Raw genomic sequence first — 13,223 nt, forward strand, 5'->3', positions numbered from 1 at the left:
AACCTTTAACAGATGTAGTTTGTGCTTTCACACATTGTTAAGAAACCTTCATCTGGCTTCGGATAACAGGAACCATTGGAAGGATTCTGTAATTTACTCCCTCTGTGAGTACTAAAGATTTGGTGCAGTTTAGTGCATGTTTGTCAAGTGCACATGAGGAAAATCTGGAGCTGAAGTCATTTCACACCCATGTTTGTTTATTCTCCAGCTGTTCTGTTCTTCTGCACCCACATTCAAACACCAGTAAACGCAGGCTGTATTGTAAAGTGTTCGAGCATGTTTCAGTTCCACATAGACGAGTCCAGATTTGCACTTAAGCCTGAGGTCACCTTCAGAAAAATAGCTGTTTAAGGCCTCTAGTCCAGTTTTCGCTCCATACACTCACCCTACCGCTTTTTGTCATGAGGTTGTATTATTTCTAGTTGTTTGGGTTAAATTGCTTTGAAGCCTGAGTGCTGTATCAGGTTTTCAGCTGTTTGTGTGTTAACTTTAAAAATGTCACTCTTTCAAACACAAATTATTTTCTGATGGATTTCTTGGTCGTGTCCATATCGGTGGTGCCTGCAGGAGTATTTTAAGGCACGGCAAACCACACATACGGGGCAGATTTTTTTTAAGTATATAGCGAAGTTATGTTTGGCAACGTGGGACAGCATCCGAGAGAAGGGAAAAAAAGTGGGGCGGGTAATGAAATTTCATACAATGACATCACTTTTCCTCCAACCCAAACACTTAAACGGCGAGGCAGAGGAGGAGAGCGGCCGCTGCTGGGGGAGCAGGACACCGCCGCAAAAATGAGCCCAAGGTAGAGATTTTAAAGAAAAGAAGAAAAAATAGTATATTTTTTATCTTTACCGGACATGGCAACACAGCGGCAGTTTCCATCCAAATGAGGTGAGTTTTTAAAAAACTGAAAAAACGCCGTTTCATGTGCTGAAATGCTCGGTTGGCCGATGGGTTCGCAGGAATACCGACACTGATCCGTTTGCATGCGCTTCATTGTTTTAACATCACCGGGAATGTAAAGGTTGCGCCGATTCACAGCTGAAAATGTTGCTTTGCTGCTGCGGGCTGCTTCAGCCTTAAACGTTGCGGCGTTTTTCCTGCGTTTTCTTCGTTTGTGGGAGAAACGCAAGGGCGTAACAGCGCGCTTACCCGTGGCGGAGGGGACCCATTTCGGCGCAAGGTTTGGGTTTGAAGGGCCTGTCCCCAAGAAAAGGGGCCAAAAAAGAAGGAAAAACCTGGAGGCTTTCCCAAGCTCAGATCTGATTTGGTTCAGCTGCGTTACGCGAGAGCTGAAATACATCCTGTCGCCGTTTGAGCCTCGAAAACCTGAAAAGGGAACATGGAAAAGGAACTGTCATCCGAGTCCTGTAAGTGCGGCTCGTTTTTCATTTGTCATCTCGCAGCGATGCAGAGAAAAGGCAGTTTATGATGGGAATAAGCTGCGCTTCATTAGTGTGGGCTTTGTCAGAGATTCAGGCTGTGAGTGGAGGCTGACGCTGCACAAACCAGAGGGTTTAAATCAAGAATAAATCAGCCTCACAGTGATGTTCGTGAATGAATTAATGTGTCTGCAGCATGGATGCGAGGAGGGATGAGCCACCCTTTTTTATATCATGTGAAGTTCAGATCATTTTTAAGGAGGAGAGCTGTTGGTTTCATTATTTTACCAGCCGAATTGAGCTCCAGTTCCTCTAAAAATGTGACTTTCACCGTGCAGACTAGAGGAATTTAACTTCAGCTTGTCTGCGCTGACCTCCAGTCTGAATTGATATGTGTGCATGTATGAATATGATGAGTTTGAGTCCCGCTTAACAACAGGATGCGCAATGCCAAGCAGTCAGTCTTTAATAGGGAGATATCTTTGTGTTCCACAGGTCATTTTATCATTTTTAAACACTTACCCAAAGTTCAGGACTCGCTGTGTCTAATTAAAAATAATTAAATCATTTCTTTTACACCAGGGGAAAAAAGACAATCCCCACATTTCAGTGATTGTAATCAGTCAACTAATCCTCGCAGATCTGCTTGTTTAGGAGAAGTCTGAAAATGTTTTGAGGAATTAAAAGTGATCATTTTCGGAATAAGTGCATTTAAAACAGGTTAAACATTGCAATAGTTGGTAGTTGTGCTGATAAAATGAAAACGCAACCAATCAGGTCATACACTGAAGATATGAAAAGTCACACAGGGGTGGATAACCTTTCTCTAATTAACACATGAAACAAACAGAAATGCCATATTTTCATCAGATCTTCTGACGTTTGATGTTTGCCTGCTGCTTTCTCAATTAAACATGACATTCACAAAAGTCGAACCTTCATGAATCTGCATTTGATTTTGCAGATTTGGTGAAAACTTTGATAATTTTGTAGGACGGCTGGTCAGGCCTTGTTAGGCTATAGATAACAAGAACGGTGATGTTTTTTGTCTTTGTTTCTTTGTCTGTTTACAATTTTTAAATAGAAACCTAATCTTGAAAATATCATTGCCCTCGTTGCCTTTCATAATCCAACTGTCAACAAACTGATTTTCATCAACATGGCATTAAACCAGTGCAGGGTTTACTTTCAGTACAACAGTTTCATTTAGAAAATATTAGAAAATGACGTATAACTGGCAACAGTAGCTGTCCTACTCAGACTATATGTTAAAGCTGGACATAGCTTCCGTGTAATCCATACTACAGTTACAGTAGGGATAACAGTAGTTAGAGACCACGGCACGATCTTGCTGCCTTTGAAATGGTTGCTCCAAAGATGGGGACCGGGTCAGCGGCCCCTCGCATTCAGTCGCCATCTTAAATAAAGCTCATTTTTTGAATAGAATGGGGACAAGTTTCAGTTGCATGCAGTCTTTTAGTGACAGTACAGCAATTAACTGTGCAAAGCAAAGCAGCAAAAATCACAAGTGTCTCAATCTGTCGAAATGTCGTCTACAAAGCTTCCAGGTGGCCTCTGTGCAACCAGCTGGTCAGTACAACTTCCTCCCTCTTCACAAGGTTGTTGCCACTCTAACGGCAACTTGTGGAGTGCCAATGACTGCACTTCCTGAAATCACAATTTGAAGCTTCCTCTCAAAAATGCTCTCATGTTAAAACCTTATAGAAGAAATAAAGTTGGTCGCTATGGACAGTTTTTCGCACTCCGTAGCAACACCATGGGCTGAACTGTTTTATGACTTACCTGTATGGATACTGGAGTCTGGGGCGTGGCTCCTTGGAGATGACTGGTGTCTGCTAGGTTTGTGCTCGCATACATTGGAGCTCACTGTGATGCAAAACATCCAATAAGTTTGTGATTCGATTTAGGTGAGTGAAATTCTGGTATTTTATTAGTAGTTGGCAGATATGTGAATGCAGCTAATATTATATCAGTGGATGATGCCCCAGTGGGACACCTGGACTTTATCAGATGTATCGGTGAAGCTTCGAGTTTTTGGCTGTCACCGTTTTAGCTTTATGGAACTAGACGCGATACATACATTGGGGCTACTTTTAGTGCTCTTTTTGGCTATAATGGGAACCATAATTTATAATATGAACATCATGTTGTTCTTTAAGACTGGAATCTAGCGACTAAGACCAGAAAAGTCTTTACTATTGAGATTCGTGGAAACCAAACAGACATGCAGTGATTTCTTGATTTATTTTTGGGATTCTTATTAAGATTTCCTAAAGCCTGATGTGATGTCGTTGAATTTTTTCAATCACAAAAGACAAAGTAAAGTACAAACTGGAGAATTTTGGACCTTTTCTCTGCTGGCTATTAAAATATGTTTTCATAATGTTTTTCTCCTGTTTAAGTTCCGATAGTTCAACTCGTCAGTGAAAGCAACAGATTGCATGCATCCATGTCACCCAGCACAACAACAGCTTATCACCATCTGCTGGTTCATGTTAACAAAGCTGCGTTTTACTAACTGTGATACCTTCCACATTTTCTGAATGGGGTGGATTGTTTCTTGTTTGTTTTCACCTTGTGGGGAATTTTATAGGTTATAAAACATGTGCCAGCAATCTTAACAAGTTGTAGGGCCGTTGTGCGATTACACGAGAGTTAAAACATCTTAGAAATTGCTGCGCAGCTATTAAAGAGTCCTCGTTGTTGGAGGAAAAACATCAGTTTTAATGATCTGTGCCTGTTGGTTCGAGGCCAGATGTACGCTCATGCTGTTTCCTTTGTCTCATCGTTTTCTGAAGAAGGACCAAGCTTTAGGTCAGAAGAAATGAGGACGCAAGCATTGTTTGAACCGTGCTGAATTATAGGCTTGCGGAGATGGCTGGAATTCAGGCTGTAAAATATTAAAGTTTCACTGAAGATCTGCAATGAAACGCTCGATGAATCTTTTAGTGTTTGCAGGCTGCTTTTACCTGTTTTTTGCTTTGAGAAGAAATGACGTACGCTCGGTTCCTCGTCCAGATTGTCTGCTTTTGTAATGATGTAGTTTGTTGTTCTTGGCAGTTGCAGACAAACACCATATATCATGTAAGAAATCCGCTCTGACCGCATGGCACAAAGGACCTAGAAACCATTACATCATATTTTAAACACAGTGACTGATTAGTTCCCAGAAAAATTGTTTGAGACAAGGATTTGAGGTCACTCAGTTAAACCTTTTGATACTTTAAAGATGTATTTCTAAGAGCTCTTTGTGAACTTTAGAACATCTGCGGTGCAGTGCTGGGAAATCTTTCATTAATTGAAAGGTTACTTTGACTTGTGCATAAACTGTATGTTGCCACGGCGACGTCAACCATTGCTTAGTGAAGCTCCATCTTGAAACCTTGACTTGAGCATTTTGACTGTCACCGTATCGAAAGTGACAAGCAAAGGGTGGAGTGGGACTCCGCGTGCTTATAAGTATTATCATGTCATAACATATAACATCACATTCGAGTCCTTTCTGACTCTAATGGGGAACAGACTTCATGAAATCCATCAGGAAAGTGTTTACTGAGGGCAGCAGAAGGGCTCATTTTCTCATAGACATGTTTTTACAAGCAGAACAGTGGCCCCCTGCAGGTCATCACGAGGAATGCAGATTTAAAACATCAATCTTTCATGTACAATCGATCAACGTCTACTAGCCATGTACTGTAAGCTTTGGCAAACCAACCACACCTGCAGAAGCTTGCCAAGACCAACAGAAACGCCTCGAGGAACACAACAAAGAACCCGAAGCCTCCAAATTCTCTAGATAACAATCGAATGAAGTATCTGCAGGATGAGACAAGCTCAAACCACGATGCAAAGAGTCATCTGCCAGCGTCGCCATGCCAGGCACCAGAGACTCCCAGAGGTCCCCGGTCCCTCAATGGACCGAGGGCATTACAAGAAAAGGCATTTTTTCATATTCGGTACATTTCAGTAGAGTCCCTCTCATATGAAAGCACATAGTTGTGATTGACGCACAATCTGATATCATCGTGTTGGTGTTGTTCCCAGATCATCATACTAAAGGTTGTTCCAGGATCAACATTGCAAGTGACCAATCAGAATGTTGTGATGTCATACTTTTGCGACTTCGGGAAAAACCGGCGTAAAACAAAAAACTATACTTAAGCTGCGAGAAACCGCCTTTGTCCGCCGATCAACGGACCCTAACCCTGACCCTTTAATAAACGCTAAGCAGAATTGATATTGTCCTTGCAACATTGGAATTTCATAAATGCACGAATGGGTTGGTGCGCAAAAGAATAACGTCACAATAATGTGATTGGTCACTTGCAATGTTGAACCTGGAACAACATTTTCATGATGATCTGGGAACAACACCAACACGAGGATATCAGATCATCCGTGATTGACATCTAGTCTTGTTTGAAAAATATTTCCAAAATAAAAGCTTTGGTAATGCTGTGTGTGGAAAAGAGTTAACCAACATTTATTGACACTATTAGTTGTCAGTTAGATGTTGTTGCATGTGTTTTATTCATTCACTGGAATAATCAGATCAACATTTCATGGTTGAAGTTGGCGTTCTGATTGGACCTCGACTGTACGTGAGAACAGCATGAACATCTGGATGTTTAAGGAGCGTTTTTTGTAGGTTTGACTACGGGAATAATGTTTGTTTGCAGATTTTACCTGGTGAAGTTTACACTGGATCACATTTATGTTTGTTTTTCAGAACTTTCTGACAGCGGTCGTCTTTGATTTCACAGATTTGTAGAGTAGCATCTAATCTCTCTGCACCTTCAAACGTTTAATGGTTTGACATCGAGGTCCATTACTGCCCACTGACTGTACAAGCCCATTAACTACTTATAGATGCTGCTAATTACAACAGAAAGCAACAGTCAGTAACCACTTGTTTGCTTTTTGTTATTATTACTATTTAATAAATAGTCAAATATTTGAAAAACCACGACCATCCGTACAACACAGTATTAGATTTCTGTAGTTTCAGGTCATCACTGTGTCATCTGAAGCACCATTAGAGAACTCCCAGTATGGCTTTTCCATTTTTTTTTAGCTTAGGTGCTAAACATAAGTCTCATTATAGTAAGTAAATCTTTCAAAATCAATAAATATACACATATTTATCAAAAAAATGTAACTGCAGGATACATCATGCCTCCTGCTTTCAAGCAAAGTCTATTCTTGCTGCTTTAATCTGAAGATTGCACCATAATTGCCTGCCGATGCCAAAAAGGCCTATTTGCAGGATCACAGGATCTTAAGTACAGATTTAAAGTGAGCTCAGAGAAACTTCAGCAGATGTTTGGGCAAACATCTACACAACAGTGAGCAAACCACCTCTCTGTTTGTGTGGAAGATGGATTTATATCACACCACAGCAGCGAGGCGTGCAGAGCTGTAAATGTGAAGTCTACCTTTGCTAACTGGCTGGAATTACTGGCATGTGTTTGTTTGAGTCACGTAACTGGAAGAATTTAAACACGAGGCTGCGAGGATTTCAGAACAAGAAGGCCTGAATGTGTCACATTTGGAACAATATTTGGTGAGGGACATGCAGCGCACCGAGCAGTTCTTCCTGATAAAATGACCTCAGAGCATGAGGGTATTATGGGGCTGCTGTGCGGAGAAATGTGGTTCCACTCTGCGCTCACAAGATCGCATTTACGGTTTGTGTGCCTGTGTTTGAGCTCGATTGAAGTTTTGCGAGCGCTCCATCCCGATGCAACTTTGAGATAGCCGCATTACATCATGAGAAGCCAAGCCAGTGACATATTCAAGTGTAATGGGCAGTATAAGTGCTCGCCCGCTCTGTTCGCCTCTAATTGTCCACAGATGTTCTGCACGCCTTTGTGTGCCACAGCTTGTTGCAGCCGGCTTCGCGCAGACGCCACATACGTTGTTCAGGCTTTATTGCAGAGGGGGAAACGTGGCATGGAGTAAGTGTTTAATTTGGCTGCTGGTTCTAGTAACTGGTTTCAGTTATTAAAAACTTTATTAGCGGTTGCGATCCGCTGGGATTGAGCTGAGATGAAACGATTTGGCGACCCGAACTGTTCGTTTATGGACAGAAAATTAATCGGCAACAATTTTGATAAATGAGTAAAGCAACAAGAAAGGGAGTCAGATGTGGATTTATTTATTTATTTTACTGCAAACTGTAAGCGACTAATAAAATGTTAATTATTGCAGAAAATTCATCAGCAGCTACTTTGATAATCTGGCAACCCATCAGCTTAGCCTCTGGGGGTAAGAGCATATAAAAGATGGAGGCAACCACCATGCTGGCACCCATTTGTCTCTGATTTGGGCCACTGCCTGATGCTTTTCTGAATCCAAAAGAGTGCCAAAGGTTTTAGCTGAAGCTGCAGTTAAGGTTGATCGAACTGTGACTGATGTATTTTTTAGGCTTTCCATCCTCTAGTCGTTGTTTACTGAAGCAGATAAATTACAGAAGCCTGCCAGACATTAGATTGTTTCAAAACTGCACTTTTGTCACATTCAGACCCTCCTTTGCTCGCCACATGGACTTATTACTGTCTCGCAACTAAAACCTGCTCAGATATGATTCATCAAAACATTTCATACTGTAAAAAAAATAAATAAATAAACGAGGAACGGAAACCAGAAAACTACAGATTTAGTTTGAAGAACAAAGTTTATCATTTGAGCCTGGGCGCTGTGATTTTTGGAGGGAACTGAACTTTCTGGTTTGACAAATGGTAACTGTGTCTGGAGCTTTAAGTGGTTTCAGTGGTGTGAAGAGTTGGTGCTTGTTGGGCTAAATTAAGTATTTGTCAGACAAACATTTGAAGACGTCCTCTTGAAGGAGTTTGTGGCTCTGGTGGCAGCAGGTTGTCCTCTAAAGTGTTCTTTGGGCCGGTCACTGCAAGCCAGTGTGTTTCTGATGGCAGGCCAGCGCCTTGTGGCAACTGAGCTACGGTTAAAAATCCCTATAAAAACACAGCAGACCAGGGAAACTGTTACCAATTCATAATTCAAAAAGTAGTCAAGAGATTAAAGGATCATTTATAAAGAGAAATATTACTCATGATTTCAAAGTTCAGCACGAGCAGTAAAGCCACCAAGAATGATTAATTATATGACCTTTTTAAATGCTGCTGTTTTGTCAAAACTAATGGAGTCTTGCAGATGCACACACACGGTGTCCTTTGGTGTTCGGGGTTATAGCACGGCTTAAGCGTAATTTATCGCAAATGTATCCGTCTGCGTACGCGTTTCCGTTTGGACAGCAAACTGAGAGAGATTTTCACCCACCGCAAATGAGTTCCCATGCAGTCCTCCAAAATCCCAATGGCATGTCGCTGGACATGGATTAAGTATACGGGCCTCGAATGCCGACCGGTTGACGAGTGGACCAAAACAGGGAAGGGTGTGACAGCCGCGTTCACCAGGAATGGGACAAGTGTGACAAAAACATTAAGCGTGAAAAGAACAGACAGCGTCTGCCGACACTAAATTGTTTTTAACACCCTGTTTGTATCTGATAACTTTGCTCTTCTCCACGGCTGCCTGACAGACCAACATGTGACACAACCAGCTTGTAGCTCACAGACCGGTGGTACCGCATATTTGTGACTCTGTCCCAATGTAACAATAGCTGCTGTCTGCAGGTAGACGGGCAGTCCCTGACTGCCCACAGACTGCCTTCACGCTAACCCTGCTCAAACAAGCATCAGATGTCACTTCCTACTCAGCACATAGCTTGTAAAGATGCCGCTTAGCATTACATTTAAAATCACTGGACATGACTCATTCCTATATGTAACATTAACGTTGTAAAAGTGTGTATTTGAACCCAAAACACAATCTGTGAGTGAAAGTAAAAGCAGGAAGTGAGTAAAAACAAACCGCAACAAAGTCCCTGCTGGGATAAAAGCTGTCATCTGCAGGCTAACAAACTGACTCCACCACCACCACCACCCATCCAGCCTTTGACCACAGAATGCAAACTTTGATGCTGTTTAAAAGAGGACCGATATATCTTGGTATCAAGGCACTCACTCCAAAAGGCCTCCATCCATTTATTTGCTTTTGTGCCTTATCTGGGTCGCAGCAGCCGAGACCTCACTTTCCCAGCCACCCCCTGTAGCCCCCCAGAGGATACAGAGACATTCCCAAACTAGCTGAGATGGAGAAATTAAGTCCCCGGGGTGTCCTGGGTCTGCCTCAGATGTCTCCTCCTGGTCGCCTCAGCTACTGACAAAATGACAGTACTGGATCCTGAGAAGGTAAAGGTTTTTTTCTGGTGTTTAAAATGTTGGAGAAAAAAGTTGAGGAAAAATGTTCCGTCCAATTTTCAAGGTTAAAAGTGACACCACCAAACGCGAGTTAACCAAAAACAAAGAAATGTGGGACACTCGAACCAGACTGTTCATTTGTTTTTGTTTACATTTTGTTAAAAATACTATATTATACCATAAACATAACTAATAACACGAAAAACTATAATAGGATCTCGCCTGGTGAGACAAGGAGGAAGTGCAGGTCAGCTTAGGAGTAGTTTACAATAAACAAATAAAAATAAGCTCTTTTTGAAAGACAGAGAGCAGTTTGACAGAATTCTTCATTTTCTGACTTATTTGTGATCCAGAGTCTTACAAATGTGTGAGTGGCCATTGGGTAGAGGAAGTAAAGCTGTTAATGGAGAAGAAATATCAGCTAAGTCAGTGAATGAGTCATCAGAAATCTTCGGCTTGTGCGATGATATGAGATGGTTTTAAAGTTTGTTGGGTCGCAGAAAATTTTTTGATCGTCGTTTGTCAGGAATTTGGCGATCGCTGCTAATCTATAAAGTCAAACAATTGAAAAATGGAACTAAAAATGGATTCATGTAAATGTTAAAAAACAACTGGAGCACAATGTCAGACACAACGTGTGCTAAACAGAGCCGGGCTGAGTTTACAGCGGATCCTCTGCTCGACAGATGTGTCGTGTTGTACAAAATGATTGCGCGAGGTATAAAAGATTTCCTGTGTCTGATACAGGATACAGCAACACAGTTCCTGATTGGCTAATCTGCAGTACAAACCGTCAAGTGACTGAGTGACCCCAGCTGTGCATTTATACATGCAAGTATGATTATATTTAGATCCAACTGCTGAAAAATCACCAGAATCTTAATGAAGTCATTCTTTAAAATACTATTTCTAGTTGGGATCCCGTTTAATTAAGTATATAAAATATTTTTGTTCATCAAGGGGGCAGAAAAATGCAGTTTCTGCCAATCAAGTCGAGTGGCTTTATTGTCATTCCAACCATGTGCAGTGGTACAGAACACAGTGAAACGAGACAACGTTCCTCCGAGATCTATGCTAATAATTAACACAGGACTACATAAGTGCAGAAATTGCAACAAAAGCAAAACAAAGACAACAGTGCAATAGAAATGTGCGAAAGACTGAGTATTGTGCAAAAAGTCACTTGGTGTATGAAGGTGTGTGTGTATGAGATTCTGCATCCTTACAGATTGAGGTGTGCATTTTATTCTACTTTTCTAATAGAAAGACTCTTTATTCTCGCTTGTGAGATCAATGTTGCGTTACAGCAGTGGGATGAAGCGTGAAAATAAAACAGCCCGCAATAAATAAACAACACGGTTAAAGTAAAAGCATCCCGGGTGCATAGTGACGGTCTTATACTGCGAGAGAGTGCACAACTGTTACATATGAAACACTGATCGTAAAACAACGTAAATAAAAATGAGGTTATGCTAAAGAAGCCTGAAAAGTTAGACTTAGGTTGTGGAAGAGATTGGAGCAAATTGCATCAATAAATCATATGTGTCTTATAAATCTGAGAAACAGATGCAAGAAGGTGTGACACAGAAACATGTGTGGCTCACTGCACTATCATGTTTTACAGCTAACAGAACTAGAGCAGCGAGATTTACTGCCTCAGAAGCCTCGAGGCAGACACTTAATGACCAAACCGATAATGAAAACAACTCAAATGATGAAGATTTTGCATTAAAAAAGGATTTAAAACCATTAATAACTATAATTCTGAATATCTGCCACGGGTAGTGGAAATGGAATAACATGATGAACAGCAGTGCAGCCATTAAATCGTCATAAGTGACCATACTGCGATTTTTTTTTTTTCTAAAAGTCACTAAAATATCTCGGTTGCTTGAGCGTTAACGAACGAATCCTTTCGGCCTCAGAGCTGACATGACTTTGGTCGATAACATGTGGTTCAACAGACCTTTCAGACATTCAAGGTCAGTCAGGCTGTGAAATATCAGTTTATTAGGTGGTTGTTCGCATCTTTAAGTGGGAGGAAAGAGCAACGGGACAATAATTTAATCGATTTGAAGTCTGGTAGGGGTTTGCAGACAGGTCAGAGCCTCCCGCAGTCGTCCTATCTCCTCCGTATCCCCCCCACCTCCTCTTCGTGCTTTGAAGATAGGCTGGGCCTTGCTCCTTATCAGCTATCAGTTCAGCCATTTATCACCCCACTGTCTGATGCATGCAGGTAGTGTAGTTACCATGGTTATACACCAAAGGCACTCCTGCATTAGCATAGCAAATATTCATCAGCTGCCTACAGAGTCGGCGCAGGAAGACGGTGCTCACAGCAGGAGGCGGGACTGACGGGGAGCTCTGCGAGGCATCATCATCCCAACTGTTTCCACGCTCACAGCGCAAACACTCACATCAAAGGAGTTATCACCGCCTGCATTGTTTCCCCCAAAGCCCTTTGTTTACTCCCCCCTGAACCCCCGCCACCTCAACACGAAGCTTATTCCGATTATGTGTGTGCACATCACAGAGAATATCATCCAAATGGGTCACAAGCAGCCAGCCTGAGGCCCTGACCTTGTGTTCTCCATCTTCGCGCAAACTGCACCGGAGCCTGCTGTGTCAAATGTGGCCTCTAAAATATGCATGATTGAACGTGCTCGAGGAATGCTAATAGAGCTCCCACCAAATGCAGAGGCCACCCTACGGAGGAATCTGCGGTCGTGCAAACATCGAAGCTGGCAAAACACCACTTTAGCCGCCGCAGCTGTAACAAACATTCGATTCATCCGTCCGGCCAGAGAAAATATGGCTTGGAATGAAGTTTTAATCAATTCGCGAGCTAACCAGGTCCCCGCCACGTCCTGCCTTGCCAAAAAAACAAGAGGATTAAATGGCCACATTTTGTTTAGTTTTGGACGGAGGAACAATCTTGGAAGATTCCTCTCGCAGATTTACACTTGGAGTCGTGACCCGTGATGACTCTGCGGCTAAAGAATAGCGACAGAGGGAGATTTTCTTTTTAATTCAGCCTGCCTTTGAACAGTGTGTCTTTGTGCGCTGCTGCAGTTTATTTTCATTTGTCTTAAAATAAGTTGCTATTGAGGAGATTTATGCACCCCCACCTTACTCCTTCAATCCCTCTCCCCCCTTCCCTCCGCTCGCCTCCCACAAGGTGCTTGGCGAGCCGCTTCTGCAGCTTCAGTGTTTTCAGAATCTCATAAGCTTCCTGTTTCAAAAACCTCGCCCATCAGCTCCAGCCGTACAGCTTTAAAAACATCTTCCCATCGAGACTGTTTGTCAGAGAGATATAGAGCACTTTCCCCCCTTTGAAGCTCAAACAAAGCTCTCCCTCCATATGTAACCCTCCATATAGTCTGTACCATAAATAGGTCTTCTTCTTGGCCAGAACTTGGGAAAAGGATGTGGATGATGATGACGATGATGATGATTACTAAGGCTGAATCCTGGTTGAGTTTGAGCTGCTGCGGCTGGCAAGCAGATGTGGCCAAATTTGCAGAAAATGTCCATGCTG

The 13,223-nt window shown here is 42.2% G+C and overlaps 1 protein-coding gene across 2 annotated transcripts in view; it reads left to right on the top strand.

Annotated features, from left to right (window-relative positions):
* Positions 1-731: 731 nt before the first annotated feature.
* nckap5l (NCK-associated protein 5-like) overlaps positions 732-13,223 on the top strand; it is a 62,823-nt gene continuing 50,331 nt past the window's right edge. Inside the window, exon 1 of one of the 2 annotated variants that reach the window (XM_087833666.1) lies at positions 732-894. The gene's annotated coding sequence lies outside the window, so the exon portion shown is untranslated. Of the gene's footprint in view, positions 895-1,355; positions 1,374-13,223 lie in introns of those variants that run through there. The other variant, XM_087833664.1, reaches the window with a different exon arrangement.

This window comes from Neolamprologus brichardi, chromosome 20 (assembly GCF_056152115.1).
Source record: "Neolamprologus brichardi isolate AB-2024 chromosome 20, ASM5615211v1, whole genome shotgun sequence".
NCBI lineage: Eukaryota > Metazoa > Chordata > Actinopteri > Cichliformes > Cichlidae > Neolamprologus > Neolamprologus brichardi.